This window comes from Schistocerca gregaria, chromosome 8, assembly GCF_023897955.1.
Source record: "Schistocerca gregaria isolate iqSchGreg1 chromosome 8, iqSchGreg1.2, whole genome shotgun sequence".
NCBI classification, from domain to species: Eukaryota; Metazoa; Arthropoda; class Insecta; order Orthoptera; family Acrididae; genus Schistocerca; species Schistocerca gregaria.
Window position 1 is genome coordinate 330,411,814 of NC_064927.1, and position 16,012 is coordinate 330,427,825.

The 16,012-nt window shown below is 44.0% G+C and overlaps 1 pseudogene; it reads left to right on the forward strand.

Annotated features, from left to right (window-relative positions):
- The first annotated feature begins 13,390 nt into the window (after positions 1–13,390).
- LOC126285604 (5S ribosomal RNA) lies at positions 13,391–13,508 on the forward strand (annotated as a pseudogene).
- Positions 13,509–16,012: the final 2,504 nt, after the last annotated feature.

Sequence of the window (16,012 nt, forward strand, 5' to 3'; positions counted from 1 at the left end):
GACAACTCAGCCACGTTGTAACATACTTGAATAATCTTCCATTCATCACTCTTGTATGCAATACAATTTCGCACTTCTTTAGAGTCTATACAGATAAGTGCGTTTCGAGGTATACATCCCCAAAAGTTTTCTAAAATAGTGTCGAAAATAATAATCTTAACAATACTCATTTTTAAATAATTTTACATGCAGAAACAGATTCGGCGCCGTCGTGAATCCGCAAACTAACAATAAACACTGTGAAGAGAGGCGATTTGCATCACGATGTGGTTTACCCAGGTATTGTTAAAATTCCAAGAGCGCACGCCGTAGAAGAGTCACTCAGTACATTGCTACTTTATATATATATATATATATATATATATATATATATATATATATATATATATATATATATATAGAGAGAGAGAGAGAGAGAGAGAGAGAGAGAGAGAGAGAGAGAGAGAGAGTATGAGTGTGTCTCGAAACATGCTCACAAAATGGTTCAAATGGTTCTGAGCACTATGGGACTTAGCTTCTGAGGTCATCAGTCCCCTAGAACTTAGAACTACTTAAACCTAACTAACCTAAGGACATCACACACATCCATGCCCGAGGCAGGATTCGAACCTGCAACGGTAGCAGCAGCGCGGTTCCGGACTGAAGCGCCTAGAACCGCTCGGCCAGTCCGGCCGGCCATGCTCACATGCGCCTTTGCAGTTTACTAATATTGTAGTGCTTGTGGCGTAAAGTGGAACTATTTTTCAATGAAATGCGTAGTAGATTAATGAAAACCTGCAGAAATATTCAGTGGGATCTTGATAAGATTTCAAAGTCATACAAAGATTGGCAATTTGCTTTAAATGTTCACAAACGTAAATCTGTACGCTTCACACAGCGAAGGACATAGTATTCTATGACTACAGTAATAATGTAGCTGTAACCGTTTGTAGAGATATGAAATGAAACGATGACGTACGCTCAGTTGTGGCTAAAGCAAGTTTCAGACTTGGGTTTATTGGTAAAGCACTAGAAGAAAGCAATCAGTCTGAAAAGGATATTGCTAACAGGATATCCTGAACGTATACGCAGAAGAACCGCACTAATAGTCACAGGTTTGTCTGACCCGTGGAAGAGTCTCACAGAGATTCCGAACAAACTTAACTGGCAGGCAGCTGACGGTAGATGCAAGCTACGCAGAGAAAGCCTACTCATAAAGTTTCAACAACCAACTTCAAATGATGAATCCAGGCATATACTACAACCGCTTTTGTATCGCCTGCGTAGGGAGCGTGAAATGAAAGTTAGATTAATTACTGCATGCACGGAGACATTTAAACAATCATTCATCCCGCGTACCATACGTAAATAGAACGGGAAGAAACCCTAATAACCGGTACAATTGGACGTACCCTTTGCCATGCTCTTCACAGTGATTTGCAGAGTATGGATGGGTGAAGCTAACAAAAAGTAATAAAAAATATAGCCAAACGCTTTGAGGATATTGAAATACCCATCTCATCTCTATAGGGAGTAGACAGGATAGTTCACAAAATTTTATAAGTGCTACACTTGTCCTATTGCCATCTAAAACAGAAGACAGGTTCGCAGAAAAACTGCGCTATCCAATGTTTTAAGGTGCGTCTCCTCAGTTATTATGTTGCGAATTTTGTGATTTAATTTGCTGTAGTGAAACGAACTATGTTCTTTCTTTATTCCTATCACTGGCGCTAAAGAGGGTCGAATGTGACCACGCGGTTGAATTACCGCGTTCCACTTTAGCGGCAAAGTTACAGATTCGAAATTGGACATTCATTTGGGAAAGGATTATTGCCGGGCTAAAAGATTCAAACCTTTTTCTAAAGGTGTAAACGAATCGAGAACGTATTTGCACTAAAGATGCACACAAATAATTCTTAACGAGATTTCAGCAAAATACTCAAAACCTAATGCAGGTGTGGACATACGCCTTAGATTTTCCCTGCCAGATCGGAGGAAGCAGGTTCTGCAGAAGACTGACTTTGTTAATTCCAATAATTCTTCCTCACTCTCGCAACTCTTTCGCACCAATATTTAGCCGGAAGTGTCATTCATAACTCTAGCGAAAGCCGCCAGCCGCACTTGGCATTCCCGCAGCTACAGAGTTCTGGGCAGTGTTCCCACAGCGAGAGAGGAAACAGAAGGAGCGACCGTGAATGGGCGCTCGAGAGCTCGATTATAACAGATTGTGAGGCGGGGGTCCGGGTAATGGACCGTCACGCGGGCATTTATTGCCGCTGTAGAACGCGGAATGCAAATTAATTCTGACGGAGCGCCGTTCATAATAGGAGAGACACGAGGCAATATCAAGCAATATATCTCGCATCAAACGCGTGAGGGGAGACGCCGACCCTAGCCTTTGTCCGTGTGTGGCTGAGTCTGGGTGTATGTGTGTGTGTCCTACAGGGAACGAAGCACGCGCGCAGTACCCGTGCTGCCATCTAAGCGCCGGCGGCCAAAACTCTAGAAAGAGAGCCGCCTGCCAGCATTCCCAAGCGTCTTCTGTATTTGCGTACTAGTGTTTCAGCAAGTACTTCGCGGCATTAAAAACAAGTCAAACGCATACGGAGTCGTTTTAAATAAAAACAAAGTACGTTTCGCCGTTACAGCTGACTTGTTCCAACATCTCTGCTCACTGCGCTTTGGAGGTAAGGACCAAACGCACCCTGTTTGTTGTGAGGATGTTCGAAAAGAAAAATAATGGTCGAATGCAAATGCACCCCATCTCACTTTCCATATCCTTTTACCCTCCCACTCCTGTACCCTACACAAAAGCGCCAGCAGGATATGTCAGTAGGGGCAAAACCTTGAGGGCACTGTTGTCTTCTCTTCATTTTGTCTGATTAGTTTCTACAGTGCACTTTTATTTCGTGGACAGTGTAATAAACATAAACAAGCTAACATGTAATTATAATTAACCTATTTTTACATTCTCAGTTTTTATGTTTGCCCGTCATTTACGCTTTTTTTAGATTGGTGCAGTCGTAATCTCTATTCTCTCAATTAATTGTTTTATTGCCATTAAAATTTTCGGGTGGATAATATTTTCCGTATTTTTGCGCTTTTGAAGCGCCTCCACATTCTTTAACATCGATTTTAAAATCTACGTATTTATGTGGAAGCTACATGTGTTCCTCCCCTTACTCGACCTGTGAGACGATACATAGCGCGGCAAGACGTACAGTTTGTGAAAGAAAGGAATTTTACAGCCATCAGCTATACGCTATTAACTTTATTCTTTATTGGTTTCGATTTTTACAATCACCATCATGGGTAAACTAAACAGCAAAAACTAAAAAACATATGCAGTATACGCAGACGAAAAGAACGAAATATTAACTGTTCTCAACTACATCAAAATCATTGGCAGTAGTTACAAAGCAGTAGATCAGATGGATCAAAAGTGCACACTACTCATACATGACTCTTTAACATACCAAATGCAAAGATGTATCGTAGTGTTATGTAAAATACACGTAATGCAGCCAGTGACACAAACCATACAAATGCGTAAAGATTACTGACACTGAGAGTTAACAGGGGAATATCGTCAAAGGCGCATGTAATGTAAGATCATCAAAGAATGTCGTAAAAGGCGCATGTAATGTAAGATCATCAAACAGTATAATATCAAACAGTAAAAACATATGAAGATCTGTAAAGATGCGTCCACACGATGCCATTTTTCTGTTCGACTTTGCGCATGCGCTTACATTTTCAACAGTGCAATTACGCATGCGAATTTGTGCATGCGTAACTTCCGCGAAATGGAGGCTGTACGTAATTGCGCGTTGTTTCCCTAGTTAGGTGTAGCAGAGGACAGGCAACTGGGGCCCTTGTGTGTTTTGTTATGTAGTATGTTGAGGTTATTGCTTTATGGTGGTTTATGTGCAATAATGTTTGTTGGCTCCAAAGAAAGTAGGCTGAAATTTTTGGATGATTACAGCCAAAGAGAAGTCACAAAAAACGCCGCTCCTGATTATTTGAATAAAAATTTGGTATGTGATACTCTAGCATCAAGTGTTAAATAAAAAATCTCCGATCATAGTACTGTAAAGAATAAGATAATGTCGAAGAAGGAAAACAGAGCAGAAGAAGTCAACCAAATTATGTAAAGTATATATGAAGACTGGACGAATATTCGTGCTTGTTGTTGTGGTCTTCAGTTCAAAGACTGGTTTGATGCAGCTCCTCATGCTACTCCATCCTGTGCAAACCTCTTCATCTGCGAGTAATTACTGCGACCTAGATCCTTCTGAATCTGCTCAGCGAATTCATCTCTTGGTCCTCCTCTACGATTTTTACCCTCCACTCGTCACTCTAATACTAAATTCATGATCCCTTGATGCCTCAGAACTTGTCCTACCAACAGATTCCTTGTTCTAGTCAAGTTGTGCTACAGATTTCTCTTCTTCCCAATTCTACTGAGTATCTCCTCATTAGTTACGTGAACTATCCATCTAATCTTCAGCATTCTTCTGTAGCATCACATTTCAAATGCTTCTATTCTTTATATTCATGCTAAGGTGACTTAATTGATTGACTGATTGCTTTTATTTGGTCCCATATGGTTACATTATGTACAGAGTGTGTATGTGTAATATAAGTCAGGTAAACTAACGTAATATCTTAAAATATTTAACCGGCATATTACAACATAAAACAATTTACTTACTTCAAACTACAGTATTTTCATCTACGCTATAAAATTCTTTCTCCATTACGTAATCCTCTAGAAGTTTCTGGAATGTCTTTTTACTTCTGCTGTCCTGTAGACTTTTGGGAGAATGGTTTACCATTTATACACCTGAGCATCGATAACATTTTCCAGCAGCTCTCAGTCTGTGTGGAATACTTTTCAGATGATATTTATTTCTTGTGTCATATGAATGAACGTCTATATTTTTTTCTATTTGTGTATGGATGGAAAAGTCAAGTCATGGGCTGTGTGACTGGTCCCGATGGAGGTTCGAGCCGTCCCTCGGGCATGGGTGTGTGTGTGTTTGTGCTAAGGATAATTAAGTTAAGTAGTGTGTAAGCTTAGGGACTGATGACCTTAGCAGTTAAGTCCCATAAGATTTCACACACATTTGAACATGGAAAAGTAAATATTTTTAGATTACGGAAAGGTTCTAGGCGCGCAGTCCGAAACCGTGGGACTGCTACGGTCGCAGGTTCGAATCCTGCCTCGGGCATAGATGTGTGTGATGTCCTTAGGTTAGTTAGGTTTAAGTAGTTCTAAGTTCCAGGGGACTAATGACCCCAGCAGTGGAGTCCCATAATGCTCAGAGCCATTTTTTAGATTACGGAAAGCACGTCAACGGAAGTGCAGGACATCTGAACAAAGAAGAGATGGTTAAGTAGAACTGCTCAACAAACTATTAGTAACTGAAATGGATAACACTGACGATGCAAAAAAATTACAAAACTGCTAAATACAACTTCCGTTCTAGAGCATTTTTGGCTATGTAATATTCCTGATTTTGCCGAGACCGAGGATGTTAATCTGTAATGTAATCATTTACGGTTAAACCTGGTTAAAAATCTTTTTTATAAAATAAATTACAAATAACGCCAATTAACTTTCGCATAACAAGTAAGAAACTCCGTTAAGTGTTTTCCAGTTTGAGGAATACTGTAAAACGGGGTGAAATGATATAGTTTGCAAATAAAAAAACTTGTTAACAGGTATAAATTTTTAATACGTTTATACCAATGGTCGATTAGATTTGTCTTATGAGTACCTATCCACATAATCATTTTTCATTTTTTATTTTCTTCACCTATTATTTTTTTTAAAACCCCTTGTGTCATTTGTGTAAGTGTATGAAGTGATACAACATATAAAATGGCTGCTGTATAATGATTTAACAACGTAGCGTTGAACTGAAACACAAATTTAGAAAACATGTTTTAGAAATTGAAGGAAATCGTTGCGAAGAGTCGTTGGCTGCAGAAGACATGTGATGACCTCATGAGAGTATACAATGCCTAACTCCTTGATTTCCAGCCGTAAAAAAGTGTCTCTGTGGCATCTGAACTGTTTTAGAAAACTTCCCTAAAAAATAAAAAAAGTGTGTGAATTTATAAGGGACCAAACTGCTCAGGCCATCGGTCCCTAGACTTACACACTACTTAATCTAACTTACGCTAAGAACAACACACACACTCATGCCCGAGGGAGGACTCGAACCTCCGGCGGGAGTGGCTGTGGTGTCATCGCCAGACACCACACTTGCTAGGTGGTAGCCTTTAAATCGGCCGCGGTCCGTTAGTATACGTCGGACCCGCGTGTGGCCACTATCAATGATTGCAGACCGAGCGCCGCCACACGGCAGGTCTAGAGAGACTTCCTAGCACTCGCCCCAGTTGTTCAGCCGACTTTGCTAGCTATGGTTCACTGACTTCTACGCTCTCATTTGCCGAGACGATAGTTAGCATAGCCTTCAGCTACGTTATTTGCTACGACCTAGCAATGCGCCATTATCAGTACTATTTATATTGTAAACCATGTATCGTCAAGAGCGACATTCGTCATTAATGGATTAAAGTTAAGTATTCCACCAGCTACGTCCGTTGTTCTCAATTCTAATTCCCTTGTCATGTTCGAGACCTCACGCCAGCCTGCGTGAGCTAAAACGCGTGCATTTCGGCCTCCTTTAGTAACCCTGTGTTGGCTCTCCTGCCAACCACAACAGTGGCCGTGCAATTAATGACAAGGCGCCTCTAACCGCCCGGCCACTCCGCGCGGCAAAACTTCCTTCCATGATCCTATTACAAGCACTGCTAGTTTCTAACACGCGAACCAAACTACTTGTTCTTTTTTGTTATTTGCTCTTTTAGTTTTACAGCCAAAAAGTTTCCTACATTAAGGGTCACATAATCAACTTCTGGTGTTGGCTCAACTAGTACTTTCTCACTTCTGAGGCATCCATTTAGTATTCTTGAGCTTCTTCATTGCTGCCATGAGACACTTCCAAATCTTCTACAGATTCTCGTTCCAGGAAAGACATAATGTAGACATTCCTTCAATTTAGTCCGTAGAAGAAGTCAGAGAGTTAGTGTGTTCAAATGTGTGTGAAATCTTATGGGACTTAACTGCTAAGGTCATCAGTCCCTCAGCTTACACACTACTTAACCTAAATTATCCTAAAGACAAACACACACACCCATGCCCGAGGGAGGACTCGAACCTCCGCCGGGACCAGCCGCGCAGCCCATGACTGCAGCGCCGTAGACCGCGCGGCTAATCCTGCGCGGCAGAGAGTTTGTGATAAGAGACTAATTCAGTATTACCAACATGCTGTGGTTAATATAAACAAACGGCATACATTGGGTATAGCATAAGGAGAATAAGCGTAGATGATGCTCCGTGGTAAAACATGGCAACCAAATTAAACGTAAATCGTAAAAATGATGTCTTGCAAGAGACAAATTTTTTGGCATAGCAATAACAGTATGTAAAAGACATTCGTTGATAGTAGTTACAATGAAAGAGCTTGTCTTCCAAGTAAGGCAATGACATAATCCCGTATTTATAAAGAATGACGTTGAATGTGTACAGCTGATGGCTATAAAAATCCTTTTCTTCAAATGTTTAATAACTGTAGCATGTTGCCTACGCAAAGTAATAATGTACAGTTTGTTTCAGAATATAAATCATTTTGGCTTCTATGAGAAATACACTGACGGAAAAAAATCGTAACTCCAAGAAGGTGTTGTGCGATGTAAACGAAAGTTGACAGGCGTGTTTCTACATCTGAATAATGATGTCTGTTCAAATTTTGAATCAGTAGCATAAGAGTGACGCTAGTAGCGCCGCTACGAGGATTCAAATCTGGTTTGTTTTGAATACGTCTTGTAACGGTCGTGAGCGTTAACTAGCTTTGGGAGTAGTGAGTTCATTTCGTCCAGGGTCCCTTTAAGGAGACAAAGACGCTATCATCAGCACCTTACTGAGTTTGAATGAGGCCGTGTAACAGGGCTACGAGATGGCGGGTGTTCCTTCTGCGATACTGCAGAAAGACTTGGCAGGAATGTTGCCATTGTACTAGACTGCCGGCAGCGGTAGCCACGAGACTGTGCGATAGCAAGAAGACAAGGCCCCGAACGCTCACTTGGTACTACCGAGAGGGAGGGCCATCGCGTTCGGCGTGTGGCTCAGACGCATCGTACTGCATCTGCAGCAGCAATTTGAGCAGCAGTTTGCACCACAGTGACGTAGCGAACTATTGCAAATCGGTTACTTCAAGGACAGCTCCGAGCCAGACGCCCTGTAGAGTTAATTCCACATACACCAAGCCACCGCCATTTGACACTTTGCTACACCAAGAAGAAATGCAGATGATAAACGGATATTCATTGGACAAATATATTATACTAGAACTGACATTTGATTATATTTTCAGGCAAAAAAATGGTTCAAATGGCTCTGAGCACTATGGGACTTAGCTACTGTGGTCATCAGTCCCCTAGAACTTAGAATTACTTAAACCTAACTAACCTAAGGACATGACACACATCCATGCCCGAGGCAGGATTCGAACCTGCGACCGTAGCAGTCGCGCGGTTCCGGACTGAAGCGCCTAGAACCGCGAGACCACCGCGGCCGGCCATTTTCACGCAATTTGGGTGCATAGATCCTGAGAAATCAGTACCCAGAACAACCACCTCTGGCCATAATAACGGACTTGATACGCCTGGGCATTGAGTCAAACAGAGCTTGGATGGCGTGTACAGGTACAGCTGCCCATGCAGTTCCAACACGATACCACAGTTCATCAAGAGTAGTGACTGGCGTATTGTGACGAGCCAGTTGTTCGGCCACCATTGACCAGACGTTTTCAGTTGGTGAGAGATCTGGAGAATATGCTGGCCAGGGCAGCAGTCGAACATTTTCTGTATCCAGAAAGGCCAGTACAGAACCTGCAACATGCGGTCGTGGATCATCCTGTTGAAATGTAGGGTTTCGCAGGGACTGAATGAAGGTTAGAGCCACGGGTCGTAACACATCTGAAATGTAACGTCCACTGTTCAAAGTGCCGTCAATGCGAACAAGGGGTGACCGAGACGTGTAACCAATGCTACTCCATACCATCACGCAGGGTGATACGCCAGTATTGCGATGACGAATACACGCTTCCAATGTGCGTTCACTGCGATGTCTATAAAAACGGATGCGACCATCATGATGCTGTAAACAGAACCTGGATACATCCGAAGAAATGACGTTTTGCCATTCGTTCACCCAGGTTCGTGGTTGAGTACACAATCGCAGGCGCAAATGGCTGTGATGCAGCGTCAAGGGTAACCGCAGCCATGGTCTCCGAACTGATAGTCCATGCTGCTGCAAACGTCGTCGAACTGTTCGTGCAGATGGTTGTTATCTTGCAAACGTCCCCATCTGTTGACTCAGGGATCGAGAAGTGGCTGCACGATCCGTTATAGCCATGCGGATAAGATGCCTGTCATCTCGACTCCTAGTGATACGAGGCCGTTGGGATCCAGCACGGCGTTCCGTATTACCCTCCTGAACCCACCGATTCCATATTCTGCTAACAGTCATTAGATATCGACCAACGCGAGGAGCAATGTCGCGATACGATAAACCGCAATCGCGATAGGCTACAATCCGACCTTTATCAAAGTCGGAAACGTGATGGTACGCATTTCTCCTCCTTACACGAGGCATCACAACAACGTTTCACCAGGCAACGCCCGAACGCCGGTCAACTACTGTTTGGATATGAGAAATCGGTTGGAAAATTTCCTCATTTCAGCAGCATCTTCTTCCTGTCGGTTAAATTTCGCGTCTGTAGCACGTCATCTTCGTGGTGTAGCAATTTTAATGGCCAGTAGTGTAACTTTTTCAAACGTGAATTTGAAAGCAGATCTCCTACTGTTGACGTTTGAAGACACAAGAACGGACTCCAGAATCACATGGTGTTGTCAAGAGAACTGTAAACAGAATCATAAAGGAAAGTGCATGGATGGTTTTAACAAAGATGTTGTAAAGTGCTCCATATGAATTATGAATACCCGACATCACAAAAACGTGTTACAGCTATGCAAGAGAAAAGATGCTTCAATGGTAAGCACTTCATCAATGTAAAAAGTTTAAAAGACGTTGTTTCCAGATATGTTAACAAGAGTTTTTAGTTCAAAGAAGTGACATAGGTGCAGTATTAACTACATCCCATATAAAAATTCACGATACAAGAGAAGGAGGTAGTTCAACAGTGTATTACCATGATGAAACATGGATCAATTAGAATCATTCCAGGAAGATCTGCTGGTAAATGAGTGACGATATTGGCGGTTTTAAAGTTTCCTAGGAATAGGTGGTGGTGGGTGGTAGTGGGTAGTGTTTAACGTCCCGTCGACAACAAGGTCATTAGAGACGGAGCGCAAGCTCGGGTTAGGGAAGGATTGGGAAGGAAATCGGCCTTGCCATTTCAAAGTAACCATCCCGGCATTTGCCTGAAACGATTTAGGGAAATCACGGAAAACCTAAATCAGGATGGCCGGAGACGGGATTGAACCGTCGTCATCCCGAATGCGAGTCCAGTGTGCTAACCACTGCGCCACCTCGCTCGGTTTTCCTAGGAATAGGTTCTCGGATAATTATTCTGCATGCGAACTCTTGGTCTAGTTTTGTTTCTGAGAATAAACTTGTGTTTACGTGTAAGGAAAACAGCAGTGATTACCATTCGGAAATGAACGCTGTCAGTTTTGTGACGTGATTCACAGTTCTTGTCATACCTAGCTTAAAAGTCATTAGCCGTTATAATTCAACTGTTACACCAAGTTTAAACATCAGAAAACCGGATATTTTTCCCTGGCTTAAAAGTAAAAATATTAAGCACGGTATAAACCAGGCTCGTGCAGATCTCCTCGTTAATTTATGCAAGTCACTTGACAGAACGTACAAACTTGACTTCCTTGCACGTAATGGGGTCACACAGTTTCGCGTTTATCCACGTGTCTCTGTCAATGCAGCCCTATGGCGTTAATTTGGGCAAAGGATAAGGCAATGTGAGAGAAAAAAAATCATTCAAGATAACATTCACTGAATCGCTTGTGCATGAGGCAAGACAACATCCCACCAGTAGCGTGGACACAGGCTGTTCGGCATGCTAAAAAGCTTCAGAAACAATAATTTGATAGGGAAGTGCATATAAGCCTTGAACCTGTCATCTTGACTGCTAGTATACGAGGCCGTTGGGATCCAGCACGGCGTTCCGTATTACCCTCCTGAATCCACCGATTTCATATTCTGCCAACAGTCATTGGATTTCGACCAACGCGAGCAGCAATGTCGCGATACGATAAATCGCAATCGCCATAGGTTACAAGCCGACCTTTATCAAAGTCGGAAACGTGATGGTACGCATTTCTCCTCCTTACACGAGGCATCACAACAACGTTTCATCATGCAACGCCGGTCAACTGCTGTTTGTATAAGAGAAATCGGTTGGAAACTTTCCTCATGTCAGCACGTTGTAGGTGTCGCCACCGGCACCAACCTTGTGTGAATGTTCTGAAAAGCTAATCGTTTGCATACCACAGCATCTTCTTCCTGTCCGTTAAATTTCGCATCTGTAGCACGTCATCTTCGTGGTGTAGCAATTGTAATGGCCAGTAGTGTAATAGAGTCAAGCGAAAGCTCACTGTAGGGCAGGGTGGGGGTCTGTTGTGTTTTCTGATGAGAGCTGGCTCTGCCTCGGTACCAGTAATGGCGGTGTGTTAGTTAGGAGCTTGTGGGCTTGAAACCAAACTGTCTGCATGCTAGACGCTCTGAACCTAAACATGGAGTTTTTGTCTCGGGTACGATTTCGTGTGACAGCAGGAGCACTCTCGTGGTTATCCCACGCAACCTGACTGTAAATATGTACGTTAATCTGTTGATTGGACCTGTTGTGTTGCCATTCATGAACAGCATTCCGGGGGGTCCAAATGGTTCAAATGGCTCTGAGCACTATGGGACTTAACTCCTGAGGTCATCAGTCCCCTAGAACTTAAAAATACTTAAACCTAGCTAACCTAAGGACATCACACAAACCATGACTGAGGCAGCATTCGAACCTGCGAAGGTAGTGGTCGCGCGGATCCAGACTGTAGCGCCTAGAACCTCTCGGCCACCCCGGCCGGCTTCCGGGGAGTGTTTTCCAAAAGGATAACGCTCTCCTATTTACCGCTCTTGTAACTCAGCATGCTCTACAGATTGTCGACATATTGCCTTGTCCTGCCCGATCACCAGATCTGTTTCTAATCTTGCACACACGGAACATTATCGGACAACGCCAGCATCATTAACAACCTCCATTAACCGACCCTGCATTTACCGAGCAAGTGCAACACGCGTGAAACTCCATCCCACACATTGACATGGGGCACCTGTCCAACACAGTTCCTGCACGTCTGCAAGCCTGCTTTCAACATTCTGATGGTTACACCGGTTATTAATGTACCAGCATTTCATGTTTTGCGATGTCTTATTTCGCGCTTACAGTAACCTGTGACCTTGCAATGTTAATCAGTTAAATATGTTACCTAGACAAATGTATTGCCGGAATTTCATTAATCTACATTAATTATTTTTGGATGTTGCCATTTTTTTTCGTCAGTGTATAAGTAGCATTTTAGAGGCACTTTCAAAATGTTTCCGCAACGCTTCATCAGCTGGGTATTGTCAAAGTCGAAAAATTTCCAAATATTTAAGAGTTGTAGCAAGCTATCTACACAGAGTAATTACGTACAGTTTGTTTCAGCATCTAAATCACTTTGGGTTCTATGAGAAATATAAGGGGAATTGTAGGGGCACTTTCAAAATGTTCTGGCAATATTTCTGCACCTGACCACTCTGAACTGCAATAAATAATCAAAAACAGCAGTTGAATTTGTTTCTCCTCTTAAAGGAAGTCATGCAATGCACAAAACAATACAGCAGAAACAAACCCTGTTAGACGCGCGACTTAATGCTCTCGCTTCCTGGACGGGGAGGTATGATTACCCGAGATCGAATCCGCCCGCCGATTTAACGACGAGGCCGGCCTGCTGTGTGTGTCTTTTAGGCAGTTTTGCGCATCCCATCAGGTGAATTCCGGGCTGGTTCCCATGTTCCTCCTTAGATACATGCTACACAAACGTTTAGAACACTTTCTCGCACTTGCACACAGAATTTACTGTGTACGCAGACAGAATGGGTATACTGTTTCAGTCCGACAGGAGGAGGTGATCTTAGTTTTTTTCTCTCCTTGAACACTTACTCAGGAGCACCAAGAAGAAGTCTGCTCTCTTAGCTGAGTAGTGCAGTCTGTCTTTGGCATGGCAACAGAGCGGATCTGCCATTTTCCTCCGTCATTGCTTACGTGCCAACGGCCTCGCCGCAGTGGTAACAACGGTTCCCGTCAGATCACCGATGTTAAGCGCTGTCGGGCTGGGCTAGCATTTGGATGGGTGACCATCCGGTCTGCCAAGCGCTGTTGACGAGCAGGGTGAACTCACCTCTTGTGAGGCAAACCGAGGAGCTACTTGACTGAGAAGTAGCGGCTATGGTCTCGGAAACTGGCAAACGGCTGGGGGAGCGGTGTGCTGACCACATGCCCCTCCTTATCCGCATCCAGTGACGCCTGTGGGGTGAGGGTGACACGGCGGTCGGTCGGTACCGTTGGGCCTTCATGGCCTGTTCGGGAGGAGAGAGCTGCTTACGTGCTGGCTTACTAGGATACTTGGCGGAACGTTACCGTAAATGTACACTCTGATTTACTTTCTGCAGCGGCTATGCCCGACCCAGAGCACTCGAGGTGGAGCGTTTTTTTTTTTTTTTTTTTTTCGAGAGGAAGTGAAGATCCGGGCGACAGGCATTTTAGGAATACATTTGCCGATGGTGAGCAGCACGGTCTATCTGTGTGCGAACGCATCCTACGCGAGGCTAAACAGGGTCTCCGCTTCTGTCATGCTGACGGCAATGTCGAAGCGGTAACTGTCGATCACACAGGCTTAGATATGCTTACGACACACATTTTCGAATTGCCATTCGAAATTCTTGCAGAAGAACTCGCTACACTCCGACCATACGGCACAATCCACGGGCCACTGCGGAGAAGTGGATGCAGTTTCGCACATATTCTGACGTAAACGGCGTCCAACAGGTCGCCATTGATCTCTGAAGCTATGTCCTGTCCTACTTACAGATTGGCAGATACCGTGCAATAATTACGTATGGTGGCCAGCCTTTAATCTGTTCCGGGTCCATCACTCATCACACATGCGGCGCTAGTGCCAGGGTGGGGCGACTTCCTGCCGGCGTCGGACACGCTTGGTCGGGTAAGGAAACAACCTTCTCCAAAACGTCGAAAGAGAAGACACCGAACCGTCTCCGGCTAAGAAGAGACGGTGCAGGTCGGGGACGAGGCCGCCGTCGACCGGGACGATGCACACGAATCCACCATTGCCACCGCCGAAGGAAACGATATGTGCCACCACACCATGAGGACATCTGAAACGGTACAGTAGTTTTCTCTCTATAAGCAGCAAGTTTCGCTGCTCGCTCGCACCGCGAAATAGAAACAGAGGCAGCTTCGCAGCCAATTTTATTACACGACGCGGCCGGCCGCGGGTGCAACAGAACCCATGGGGACGGGTGGAAAGAAATGTGTCAGGCTTCATAATACGTATTTATATGTGTCGTGTATTATGTATTTCTTGTGCGTGAATGTGAATCTGCACATGAACTTTCCTAATCATCTTCAACCCTTCCGTAAAGCATGGCCAAATCTTTGTTGGGAAGTAGTTCTGTAGTATAGTAGTGCCAACCTTACTCCTGGGTAGTGGATCAGAGAGACAGCACAGGCAGATAAAAGCCAAAGACTTTCCAGTGTCACAAGATTTGGGGTGGAGAGGTTGGTCATAGCCAAGTGGTTCGACCACCCCCTCCACCGGGGCCCAGGAAGACCTCCAGGTGCCAGACATATTCGAGGAGTGTTACAGAAGACGGGTAAGCGAGCAGACGTGCCCTCAGTGCGACTGGCTCAATGTTCAAGCATGGAAGAGAGGTATTTGAATATTTGTACTAATTCTTTTATTTCCAGCTTCGGATTGTGTAAGGAAATGAATGATCTCGTTAATTTAGGAAATTTGATCCCCTGTGTTAATGTATCTGGTCCTTAGTTTGCCCGTTATCCTCCTCACATAGTGGATGTCCTATGTAAAATATTGGGAGACTTTGGTGGTACACATTTGGCCAACGCGATTCCGTCTTGCCCGTAGAAATGTGCGTGTAGATTAGTATATAATACACCCGAGCTTTAAGTTGTAAAATTGTAATATCTGTAAACTAGAACAATTGCTGCAATCGCTGTAAAATCGAGTGATAATATTTAAAATAAATACTTAATAAATTGTCGTAAATCTTTAACATACCTTAAAAATCACAAAGAAGTCAAGTTAAAGGAATTCACTTAAAATAAAAGATATAGAATGCAGGGACCCACACATCAGCGTGTGAGCCCTCCAGCCCCTTGCCTAGCATCGTACAGAAAGGGCACGCTCTCTAGTTATCGCTCTCAAGCTCCCCTCCCCAGTTATCCGTTGCGCAATTTTGATTCAGGGCTTGACGACATCAACTTTCATCTGGCGTCCCTAGGCAAGGAGGTTAGACAGTAAACTTTCACATCTTCTGAGGTCAAAATGGAAGATAGGCCAGTGCCTGCTTCCATGGCGTGGCACGAAGAGGAGTGCGAGGAACAGGACCCATTACAAACCCTGAGTGGACGGCGCCGTTCCACTAATCATACTCTCCCCAGAACCACCACTGAGGCGAGCGGAGTGACGTTCCACCGCGACACCCACGCCCTTCCGCTGACGCCAGAATGGACCAGCCTCCGAGGATCCGCCACCAGGCCTGTCGGACAGCAACCATCAACACCAGCAAACATCTGATCAAAGCTGAAAATCCACCTTATGCAGGAGATGTTCTAGGCTTCTGATATTT